This window comes from Cryptomeria japonica, unplaced genomic scaffold (assembly GCF_030272615.1).
Source record: "Cryptomeria japonica unplaced genomic scaffold, Sugi_1.0 HiC_scaffold_40, whole genome shotgun sequence".
Taxonomy (NCBI): Eukaryota; Viridiplantae; Streptophyta; class Pinopsida; order Cupressales; family Cupressaceae; genus Cryptomeria; species Cryptomeria japonica.
The window spans coordinates 99657-112500 of record NW_026728862.1 but is presented as its reverse complement, the minus strand read 5'-3'; positions in this window follow the sequence as shown (position 1 = coordinate 112500).

Genomic DNA, 12844 nt, shown 5'->3' with positions numbered 1-12844 from the left:
CCCTACGCACTTTTGGTGGCGCAACTCGCACGAACAGTCCCACCTCGACCCCGTAAACAAGCTTTTTTGCCTCGAAGAGTTCATCGGAGACGAAGAAGCAACCTTCAGTGCAAACGTAGCACTCTTTTGTGCAACCGCCCAAACAACGCCCCCTCTACCCTCTGTCGAAACACTCGGCATTGCTGCTCCCTAAGGTGAGCTTCTCCTCATAGGCAATTCCGCTCTTATCCGGTCACGTTTGTGTGCCCGAATTTCGCAAGGCAACCTCCATGGGACATGGAAAAGACTCGAGAAGAGAGCTCGCTCACGGGAGAGAGAAGCCAAGGAGACCACGAGAGTGCTGAGAGTGGGACAGCGCTGAATAGGCGAGAGAAGCCTGCGCGTATAAACGGAGATATATATCCAATTGCAACGAAGGAACGTGCCAAAGATCGAGAACAATGGCAGAAATGCTAGTAACGTGCACTTCGGGACCAACGCATCACCGGAAGACAACCGCCAAACATCGAAAGAGTCGCGATGCTCCGCAACCTACGTGCAAAGCGGTCGCACACCGGGTAAGGGAGTGAGAGCCCCAAACATAGCTGGGCGAGGCGCTCACTCCGCTCTTTAATATCTCGTTAATACCGCCAAGGAAATGGCACAAGCACACACACACAAGCATCCTCGGAAGAGGACAGTTCGAGTGACAGGTCAAATCCAAGAGTTCCGAAGACTACCTCCAGGAACAATCGGGAACAAGACCGATTACAAGTCGTCGAGTCTGTTACTGGGCGAACACGAGATGCGCACAGGAAATCGATCAGCCCTCACAATGGCCCAAGGCCAGAGATCGGACTGCTACGATTTACCCCAACAATCATCGTGCCACTCTTCGCAGAGAGGTGATAGACGCCAACGAGCCCGCGCATAGCAATCGAGGTGTAAAAAGGGCGTTGAAGGCAGGAAGCCTGGACGAAAGAGGCTACGAGGTCACCTCGAAGCGGTCTAAGAATCGGGCGCACTTGGGGCGACTACCAGTGCCAACCCCTTATCCCGCGGTGCGTCCGACACACAGAAATTTCCAAGGCGGCCAAGGAGCCTCCCCGCATAGCAATCGGGGTGTGAGGTTACGGATGCAGCATTGATAGCAATCGAGGTGTGAGGCGAAGGATGCAGAAGTGAGAGCCGAGGGATGTAGCAGAGATAGCAATCGGGGTGTGTGATGCAGAAGAGATAGCAATCGAGGTGTGCGGTGGGAAGGGCCCAGCAGCCAGAATGCATGAAGCGACGGATGAAGCAGTGATGACAACCGGGCTGTGAGGAGAGGAGGGATGCAGCCAAGAAAGCAATCAGGGCTCGAGGCAAGGGATGCATCAAGGATAGCAATCATGTTGTGAGGCGAGATTCCAAAGGCTAAACGTGAGAGGCTGCAGGGTCGACTCAGAGAGGTCTATGCATGTGAGAGGCTGAAAGCAAGGTCGACTCGGAGCGGTCTATGCATCGGGCGCGCTTGGGGCGACTACCAGTGCCAACCCCTTATCCCGCGACGCGTCCGACAAAGAGAACGTTCCAAGGCGGCAGAGGAGGTTACCAGCCGAAGGATGCAGTAGCAATAACAGGTATAGTTCCGCGGCGGCCGAGAAGACTCACCGCATAGGAATCGGGATGCGAGGCGAGGGATGCGGCGGGAAGGCCCCGACGGCTAAACGGAAGAGGCTGCAGGGCCGCCTCGGAATGGTCCAAGCATCGGATGCGATTGGGACGACTACCAGTGCCAACCCCTTATCCCGCGATGCGTCCGATACACAGATAGTTCCAAGGCGGCCGAGGAGCCTCACCGCATATCAATCGGGGTGCGAGGCGAGGGATGGGGCGGGAAGGCCCCAACGGCTAGACGGAAGAGGCTTCAGGGCCACCTCGGAATGGTCCAAGCATCGGACGCGCTTGGGGCGACTGCCAGTGCCAACCCCTTATCCCGCGATGCGTCCGATACACAGATGGTTCCAAGGCGGCCGAGGAGCCTCACCGCATAGCAATCGGGGGTGCGAGGCGAGGGATGGGGCGGGAAGGCCCCAACGGCTAGACGGAAGAGGCTTCAGGGCCGCCTAGGAATGGTCCAAGCATCGGACACGCTTGGGGCGACTACCAGTGACAGCCCCCTATCCCGCGATGCGTCCGATACGAAGATGGTTCCAAGGCGGCCGAGGAGCCTCACCGCATAGCAATCGGGGTGCGAGGTGGGGGATGCGGCGAGATGGCCCCAACGGCTAGACGGAAGAGGCCACAGGGCCGCGTCGGAATAGTCCAAGCATCGGACGCGCTTGGGGCGACTACCAGTGACAACCCCTTATCCCGCGATGCGTCCGATACGAAGATAGTTCCAAGGCGGCCGAGGAGCCTCACCGCATAGCAATCGGGGTGCGAGGTGGGGGATGCGGCGAGATGGCCCCAACAGCTAGACGGAAGAGGCTGCAGGGCCGCCTCGGAATAGTCCAAGCATCGGACGCGCTTGGGGCCACTACCAGTGACAACCCCTTATCCCGCGATGCGTCCGATACGAAGATAGTTCCAAGGCGGCCGAAGAGCCTCACCGCATAGCAATCGGGGTGCGAGGTGGGGGATGCGGCGAGATGGCCCCAACGGCTAGACGGAAGAGGCCACAGGGCCGCCTCGGAATAGTCCAAGCATCGGACGCGCTTGGGGCGACTACCAGTGACAACCCCTTATCCCGCGATGCGTCCGATACGAAGATAGTTCCCAGGCGGCCGAGGAGCCTCACCGCATAGCAATCGGGGTGCGAGGCGAGGGATGCGGCGAGATGGCCCCAAAGGCTAGACGGAAGAGGCTGCAGGGCTGCCTCGGAATAGTCCAAGCATAGGACGCGCTTGGGGCGACTACCACTGCCAACCCCTTATCCCGCGATGCGTCCGATACACAGATAGTTCCGAGGCGGCCGAGGAGGTGGGGGATGCAGCGAGATGGCCCCAACGGCTAGACGGAAGAGGCTGCAGGGCCGCCTCGGAATAGTCCAAGCATCGGACGCGCTTGGGGCGACTACCAGTGACAACCCCTTATCCCGCGATGCGTCCGATACACAGATAGTTCCGAGGCGGCCAAGGAGCCTCACCGCATAGCAATCGTGGTGCGAGGTGGGGGATGCGGCGAGATGGCCCCAACGGCTAGACGGAAGAGGCTGCAGGGCCGCCTCGGAATGGTCCAAGCATCGGATGCGCTTGGGGCGACTACCACTGCCAACCCCTTATCCCGCGATGCGTCCGATACACAGATAGTTCCAAGGCGGCCGAGGAGCCTCACAGCATAGCAATCAGGGTGCGAGGCGAGGGATGCGGCGAGAAAGCCCCAACGGCTAGAGGGAAGAGGCTTCAGGTCCGCCTCGGAATGGTCCAAGCATCGGACGCGCTTGGGGCGACTACCAGTGACAACCCCTTATCCCGCGACGCGTCCGATACACAGATAGTTCCAAGGCGGCCGAGGAGCCTCACCGCATAGCAATCGGGGTGCGAGGCGAGGGATGCGGCGAGAAGGACCCAACGGCTACACGGAAGAGGCTTCGGGGCCGCCTCGGAATGGTCCAAGCATCGGACGCGCTTGGGGCGACTACCAGTGACAACCCCTTATCCCGCGACGCGTCCGATACACAGATAGTTCCAAGGCGGCCGAGGAGCCTCACCGCATAGCAATCGGGGTGCGAGGCGAGGGATGCGGCGAGAAGGACCCAATGGCTACACGGAAGAGGCTTCGGGGCCGCCTCGGAATGGTCCAAGCATCGGACGCGCTTGGGGCGACTACCAGTGACAACCCCTTATCCCGCGACGCGTCCGATACACAGATAGTTCCAAGGCGGCCGAGGAGCCTCACCGCATAGCAATCGGGGTGCGAGGCGAGGGATGCGGCGAGAAGGACCCAACGGCTAGACGGAAGAGGCTTCGGGTCCGCCTCGGAATGGTCCAAGCATCGGACGCGCTTGGGGCGACTACCAGTGACAACCCCTTATCCCGCGACGCGTCCGATACACAGATAGTTCCAAGGCGGCCGAGGAGCCTCACCGCATAGCAATCGGGGTGCGAGGCGAGGGATGCGGCGAGAAGGACCCAACGGCTAGACGGAAGAGGCTTCGGGTCCGCCTCGGAATGGTCCAAGCATCGGACGCGCTTGGGGCGACTACCAGTGACAACCCCTTATCCCGCGACGCGTCCGATACACAGATAGTTCCAAGGCGGCCGAGGAGCCTCACCGCATAGCAATCGGGGTGCGAGGCGAGGGATGCGGCGAGAAGGACCCAACGGCTAGACGGAAGAGGCTTCGGGTCCGCCTCGGAATGGTCCAAGCATCGGACGCGCTTGGGGCGACTACCAGTGACAACCCCTTATCCCGCGACGCGTCCGATACACAGATAGTTCCGAGGCGGCCGAGGAGCCTCACCGCATAGCAATCGGGGTGCGAGGCGAAGGATGCGGCGAGAAGGACCCAACGGCTAGACGGAAGAGGCTTCGGGTCCGCCTCGGAATGGTCCAAGCATCGGACGCGCTTGGGGCGACTACCAGTGACAACCCCTTATCCCGCGACGCGTCCGATACACAGATAGTTCCAAGGCGGCCGAGGAGCCTCACCGCATAGCAATCGGGGTGCGAGGCGAGGGATGCGGCGAGAAGGACCCAACGGCTAGACGGAAGAGGCTTCAGGGCCGCCTCGGAATGGTCCAAGCATCGAACGCGCTTGGGGCGACTACCAGTGACAACCCCTTATCCCGCGACGCGTCCGATACACAGATAGTTCCGAGGCGGCCGAGGAGCCTCACCGCATAGCAATCGGGGTGCGAGGCGAGGGATGCGGCGAGAAGGACCCAACGGCTAGACGGAAGAGGCTTCAGGGCCGCCTCGGAATGGTCCAAGCATCGGACGCGCTTGGGGCGACTACCAGTGACAACCCCTTATCCCGCGACGCGTCCGATACACAGATAGTTCCGAGGCGGCCGAGGAGCCTCACCGCATAGCAATCGGGGTGCGAGGCGAGGGATGCGGCGAGAAGGACCCAACGGCTAGACGGAAGAGGCTTCAGGGCCGCCTCGGAATGGTCCAAGCATCGGACGCGCTTGGGGCGACTACCAATGACAACCCCTTATCCCGCGACGCGTCCGATACACAGATAGTTCCGAGGCGGCCGAGGAGCCTCACCGCATAGCAATCGGGGTGCGAGGCGAGGGATGCGGCGAGAAGGACCCAACGGCTAGACGGAAGAGGCTTCAGGGCCGCCTCGGAATGGTCCAAGCATCGGACGCGCTTGGGGCGACTACCAGTGACAACCCCTTATCCCGCGACGCGTCCGATACACAGATAGTTCCGAGGCGGCCGAGGAGCCTCACCGCATAGCAATCGGGGTGCGAGGCGAGGGATGCGGCGAGAAGGACCCAACGGCTAGACGGAAGAGGCTTCAGGGCCGCCTCGGAATGGTCCAAGCATCGGACGCGCTTGGGGCGACTACCGTTGCCAACCCCTTATCCCGCGATGCGTCTGATACACAGATAGTTCCGAGGCGGCCGAGGAGCCTCACCGCATAGCAATCGGGTTGCGAGGCAGATTATTGGGAAGGGAACCCCCTGGGATGCGGCTCAAGCAGTGCCCAAAGGGACTGGAATGCGGAATCACATCGAGAGACCCAAATGCTATACGAGGGCTCAAATCGAATTATCGATTTGGCCACGACATGGACGCATCGGAACGACTACCTTTGCCGAACCACTCGCAATTGCATCCATACCGAAACCAATAGACATTTCCGTTAGAGCCCTCGCATAGCATTCGGGAATCTCGCATGCCCCTCTAAATCGACCAATGCTGGCGCTCAATGAAAATCCGAGCGCTACCACCGTTCGAGCGCCAGCATTGGTCGAGTTAGAGGGGCACGGGGGAGAATGCTCCAGTCAACACCTCCCCTATATAAGTTATTTGTCCGATTCTCGCACAACCGTAGTCTGCCTCGTCGAATCAAACAACGGTCCCAGATTCCGACTTCCGTTCCGTAGAGACCCAAAAGCTAGATGGAGGCTCGCAAGAAAGAGAGTCGGCGCATAGCAATCGGGTTTCTCGAACGTTTAGGGACCGAGCTCACTTGCGGATAGGGCAAAATCCGCCAAGCAACCCAAAAGCTAGACGGGGGCTCGAATCGAATCGCCTAGGCGGCCACAACAACGACGTGTTGGATCGACTACCAGTGCCAAACCATTCAGCAAGACTAGTCTGTGTCGAGGCCGGATAGAGATTCTCAGAGAGCGCCCGCATAGCATTTAGGAGACCTGCTGCGTCCCTCACACTCGACAAATGGTGGTGCACGTTTATAAATCCGAGCGATCCCAACCCTTTCAAGCACCAACATCGGTCGAGATAGAGGGGCACGGAGGGGGCTGCGTGAGACAACACAGTCCCCTATATAAGTTATTTGTCCGATTCTCACACATCCGAAGAATGGTCATCAAATCGGACAACAGCCCAAACTTCCGACTTCCGTCCCAGAAAGCCCAAGAGCTATCTAAAACGTTCATGGCCGGAACTCGATCGCGGCTATACCAGTCCGCCAAGCAACCCAAAAGCTAGACTGGAGCTCTAGTCGAATCACCTCTGTGGCCATTGCAAGGACGTGTTGGAGCGACTACCATTGCCGAACCATTCCGCAGGTCGAGTCCATACCAAGGCCGCATAGAGATTCACGATGAGCTCCTGCATAGCAATCAGGAGACTTGCCGTGTCCATCACAATCGATAAATCCTGGTGCAAGATTTTTGCATCCGAGCGCTCCAACCAGTCGAGCACCAGCATCAATCGACATAAACGGGCACGGGGGGAGGATGCTCGAGAACACTACCTCCCCTATATAAGTTATTTGTGCGATTCTCAAGCAGCCGAAGTCTGGTCATCGAATCGGGTCAAAGACCACAACTTCCGACTTTACCCACAATGCAAGTCATCGAATCGAACATCGGCCCCCGAGTCGGACTCCATGCGTATGTCAGGTCATCGGACCCAAATTCCGCCTTCCTGCGCATGGCGGGCCATCAATATCAACTCGGTCATCGGACCCAAACTCCGCCTTTTTGCGTATGGCACGCCTTCAAATCGGTCATCGGACCCAAATTCCGCCTTCCTGTGCATGGCGGGCCATCAACATCAACTCGGTCATCGGACCCAAATTCCGCCTTTCTGCGCATGGCACGCCATCAACTCGGTCATCGGACCCAAATTCCGCCTTCCTGCGCATGGCAGGTCATCGGACACAAATTCAGACCTCGCCAATATGCCTACGTATCGAATCGGTCATCGGACCCAACTTCCGACTTCATCCATACTGTAGGGTCTTTGAGGTTGGCGCGGTGCGCTCAACCCAGGGAGTCGACCCATCGAAGCATACACCTCCCCTATATAAGCTATTTGTCCGATTCCCACACCTGTGTAGTTTGCACCTCTGACCAGGACATCGACCCCAACTTCCGAACTCGACTGCAACGACGGCACCAGCGCCTTGGTGCGCACCTTGCGACGCACAGTCCCAACATTCGCCTTCCTGCACATGGCAGGTCATCGGACCCAAATTCCGACCTCGCGAGTATGCCTACATATCGAATCGGTCATCGGACCCAACTTCCGACTTCATCCATACCGTAGGGTCTTTGAGGTTGGCGCGGTGCGCTCAACCCGGGGAGTCGACCCAACGAAGCATACACCTCCCCTATATAAGCTATTTGTCCGATTCCCACACCTGTGTAGTTTGCACCTCCGATCAAGACATCGACCCCAACTTCCGAACTCGCCTCCAACGACCGAACCAGCGCCTTGGTGCGCACCTTGCAACGCACAGTGCCAACATTCGCCTTCCTGCACGTGGCAGGTCATCGGACCCAAATTCCGACCTCGCGAGTATGCCTACATATCGAATCGGTCATCGGACCCAACTTCCGACTTCATCCATACCGTAGGGTCTTTGAGGTTGGCGCGGTGCGCTCAACCCGGGGAGTCGACCCAACGAAGCATACACCTCCCCTATATAAGCTATTTGTCCGATTCCCACACCTGTGTAGCTTGCACCTCCGATCAGGACATCGACCCCAACTTCCGAACTCGACTAAAAAGACCGCACCAGCGCCTTGGTGTGCACCTTGCAACGCACAGTGTCAACATTCGCCTTCCTGCACATGGCAGGTCATCGGACCCAAATTCCGACCTCATGAGCATACCTACTAATCGAATCGGTCATCGGACCCAACTTCCGACTTCATCCATACCGTAGGGTCTTTGAGGTTGGCGCGGTGCGCTCAACCTGGGGAGTCGACCCATCGAAGCATACACCTCCCCTATATAAGCTATTTGTCCGATTCCGACACCTGTGTAGTTTGCACCTCCGCTCAGGACATCGACCCCAACTTCCGAACTCGCCTGCAACGACCGAACCAGCGCCTTGGTGCGCACCAAAAGTGCGCACTTTTGGAGGGCACTTTTGTGCGCTCCAAAGGTGCGCACTTTTGGAGGGCACTTTTCTGCGCTCCAAAGGTGCGCACTTTTGGAGGGCACTTTTTGGAGGGCACTTTTCTGCGCTCCAAAGGTGCGCACTTTTGGAGGGCACTTTTTGGAGGGCACTTTTCTGCGCTCCAAAGGTGCGCACTTTTGGAGGGCACTTTTTGGAGGGCACTTTTCTGCGCTCCAAAGGTGCGCACTTTTGGAGGGCACTTTTTGGAGGGCACTTTTCTGCGCTCCAAAGGTGCGCACTTTTGGAGGGCACTTTTTGGAGGGCACTTTTCTGCGCTCCAAAGGTGCGCACTTTTGGAGGGCACTTTTTGGAGGGCACTTTTCTGCGCTCCAAAGGTGCGCACTTTTGGAGGGCACTTTTTGGAGGGCACTTTTCTGCGCTCCAAAGGTGCGCACTTTTGGAGGGCACTTTTTGGAGGGCACTTTTCTGCGCTCCAAAGGTGCGCACTTTTGGAGGGCACTTTTTGGAGGGCACTTTTCTGCGCTCCAAAGGTGCGCACTTTTGGAGGGCACTTTTTGGAGGGCACTTTTCTGCGCTCCAAAGGTGCGCACTTTTGGAGGGCACTTTTGTGCACTCCAAAGGTGCGCACTTTTGGAGGGCACTTTTCCTGTGCTCCAAAGGTGCACACCTAGGTGAGCACCTTCGACCACACCTTGTAGCACACCAAACTCTGACTTTCGACTTCATCCGCAATGCAGGGTCTTTGAGGTTGGCGCAATGCGCACAACCAGGGGAGTCGACCCATCAAACCCAACACCTCCCCTATATAAGCTATTTGTCTGATTCTCATACATGCGTAGCCTGCAGGAGCAATTAGGACATCGACCCCAACTTTCGGCTTCTAAACGAAAACAAGGTCTTTGAGGTTGGTGTAATGCGAACAACTAGGGGAGTCAACCCATCAAACCCAACACCTCCCCTATATAAGCTATTTGTCTGATTCTCATACATGTGTAGTCTACAGGAGCAATTAGGACATCGACCCCAACTTTTGACTTCTTAACGAAAACAAGGTCTTTGAGGTTGACGTAATGCGCACAACCAGGGGAGTCGACCCATCAAACCCAACACCTCCCCTATATAAGCTATTTGTCCGATTCTCATACATGTGTAGCCTGCAGGAGCCATTAGGACATTGACCCCAACTTTTGACTTCTTAACGAAAACAAGGTCTTTGAGGTTGGCGTAATGCGCACAACCAAGGGAGTTGACCCATCAAACCCAACACCTCCCCTATATAAGCTATTTGTCTGATTCTCATACATGTGTAGCCTGCAACAACGATTAGGACATCCACCCCAACTTCTGAATTCGTCTGCGTTGACCGCACCAAAGGTGCACGCCTTGGTGCTCACCAAAATCCGACTTCCGACTTCTTCTGCTATGCGGGGTCTTTGAGGTTGGCGCAGTGCGCACAACCAGGGGAGTCAACCCACCGAATGCAACACCTCCCCTATATAAGCTATTTGTCTGATTCTCATACATGCGTAGACTGCAGCAATGATTAGGACATCCACCCCAACTTTTGACTTCTTAAACAAGACAGGGTCTTTGAAGTTGGTGCAGTGCACACAACCAGGGGAGTCGACCCATCAAACGCAACACCTCCCCTATATAAAGCTATTTGTCCGATTCTCATACGTGTAGTCTGCAGCAGCGATTAGGACATCGACCCCAACTTCCGAATTCGTTTGCATTGACCGCACCAAAGGTGCACGCCTTGGTGTGCACCCTGGAGTGCACTTTGGTGCTCACCTCGGTGCACACTTTGGTGTGCACCTCGGTGTGCACCAAAGGTGCGCACCTTGGAGCGCACCAAAGGTGTACACTTTGGAGCGCACCACATAGGGTCTTTGAGAGGTTGGCGCAGTGCGCACACCAAGGTGGGTGTTGAGGTGCGTGCCGAGGTGGGTGGGTGCTAGGGTGCGCTCCATGGTGGGTGCCAGGGTGGGTGCGTGCTAGGGTGGATTCCAAAGAGGGTCATAGGGTGGGTGCCAAGGTGGGTTGGTGATATAGTGGGTTCAAAGGTGGGTACTAGGGTGGGTTCCAAGGTGGGTCACAAGTTGGGTGCCAGGATGCGTGGGTGTTAGGTTGGGTGCCAAGGTGGGCTCCTGCGTGGGTGGGTGCTAGGGTGGGTTTCAAGGTGGACGCGAGGGCGGGTGCCAAGGTGGGTAACAAGTTGGGTGTTAGGATGGGTGAGTGCTAGAGTGGGTGCCAAGGTGGGTGGGTGCTAAGGTGGATGCCAAGGTGGTTCACAGGGTGGGTGGGTTCTAGGGTGAGTTCCAAGGTGGGTCACAGGTTCAGTGCTAGGGTGGGTGTCAAGGCGGGTGTCGAGGTGCCTGGGTGCTAGGGTGTGGATGCCAATGTGGGTCATAGGGTGGGTACTAGGGTGGGCTGCAATGTGGGTGCCAAGGTGGGTAACATGCTCGGTGGGTTCTAAATTGGGTGCCAGGGTGGGTGTGCACCCACCTTGCCCGAGGTGGGTGCCAAGGTGCCAGTGTGGGTGGGTGCTAAGGTGGATGCCAAGGTGGGTGAGAAGGTGGGTGATAGGTTGAGTGGTAGGATGGGTGGGTGCCAAGATGGGTCACAGGGTGGGTGCAAGGGTGGGTAGGTGCTAGGGTTGGTGTCAGGGTGGGTGGGTGCTAGGTTGGGTTCCAAGGTGGGTGCGAGGGTGAGTGTCAAGGTGGGTCACAGGTTAGGTGCTAGGATGGGTGAGTGCTAGGGTGCAAAGGTGCCAGGGTGGGTGCTAGGATGGGTCGATGCTAGGGTGAGTGGCAAGGTGGGTCCACAAGTGTCAAGGTGGGTGCCGAGGTGGGTGCCAAGTCGGCGACTGCTATGGTGGATGCCAAGGTGGGTCACGGGGTGGGTGCCAAGTTGCTAGGTTGGGTTCCAAGGTGGGTGCCAACGTGGGTGCTAGGGTGCGTGGGTTAAAGGGTGTGTCACAACGTGGGTGCCAGGATGGGTGCGCACCCACACTGGCCAAGACGGGTGCGGGTGCAAGGTTGGGTTCCAAGCCCGGTCACAGGCTGGGTGCTAGGATGGGTGGGTGCCAAGGTGGGCACCAGGGTGGGTGCACCCACCCTGGCCAAGGTGGGTCACGGGGTGGGTCCTAGGGTGGGTAACGGGGTGGGTACTAAGGTGCGTGCCAAGGTGGGTCATAGGGTGGGTGCCAAGGTGGGCACCAGGGTGGGTGTGCACCAACCCTAGCCAGGGTAGGTCACGGGGTGGTTGTCGGGGTGGGCGTCAAGGAGCCAAGGTGGGTGGCAAGTAGCCAAGTTGCGTGCCAAGGTGGGTGTCGGGGTGGGTGCCAAGGATCCAAGGTGGGTGCCAAGGAACCAAGGTGGGTGTCTGGGTGGGTGCCGAGGTGGGAGCCAGGGTGGGTCCCAAGGTGAGTGCAAAGGTGGGTGCCAGGGTCAAGGTGAGTGCCAATGTGGGTTCCAAGGTGCCAGGGTCAGGGTGAGTGCCAATGTGGGTTCAAAGGTGCTAAGTTGGGTGCGAGGTTGGGTGCGAGGGTGGGTGGGTGCCAAGGTGTGCTAGGTGGAAGCCCGGGTGGGTCGGCATCCCATGGGTGTCGAGTTGGGTGCCTGATGGGTGCTTCTTGTCAAGTTTTAGTCGTCGGGACTCATTTCGAGCCTTAGAGGTCGTTTCTTGTCCGGTTGCCCTGTCTTCGACCTGGGAACCCAATTTTGGTCCTCGGGTCCCATTTTTTTTTGTCTCGCATCCCACTTTTGGCCTGTGGCCTTTTCGGGGTCGATTCTCGTTTTGGGCATCAGAGCATGTTTCTTCTCCTAAAACCCAATATTTGTTTATTAAGTCTCGGAACACATTTTTGTTCTCGTGGACCCATCATGGGTCTTGGAACGCATTTGTGGTCCTTGGGTCCCATTTTGCATCCCGAAACTTGTGTTTTGGTGCTTGATCCCTATTTTGGGTGCCCACCTTGCACCAAGTGCGCACCCGGGGCAAACCGAGCGCCTTGGTGCACCGGGGCAAGATCGAGCGTGCACCCGAGGCGCCCCGAACATGCACCAAGGTGCACTCGGCCCACATGTGAGCGCAGGTCGTTGCGCCCGAGGTGGTGTGTGGGCACCGCGTTGCAGACGGGACACTGCACGCACACGACGCCCCCTCCAGGTGCACGCACGTAGGCCGGGCCGGGTGCACACCCGACGCCCTAGCAAGGTGCGCGCACCCGGGCAGGGCTCACACTTGGCGAACGGGGCGCACTTCGCGAGGGAGGGTGTGCACCTCGACGGGGGTGGGTGGCCGGGGTGGATTCGCACGTGGGTCGCGGTTTGCTAAGTACACACTGCGACAAGCTCATAAC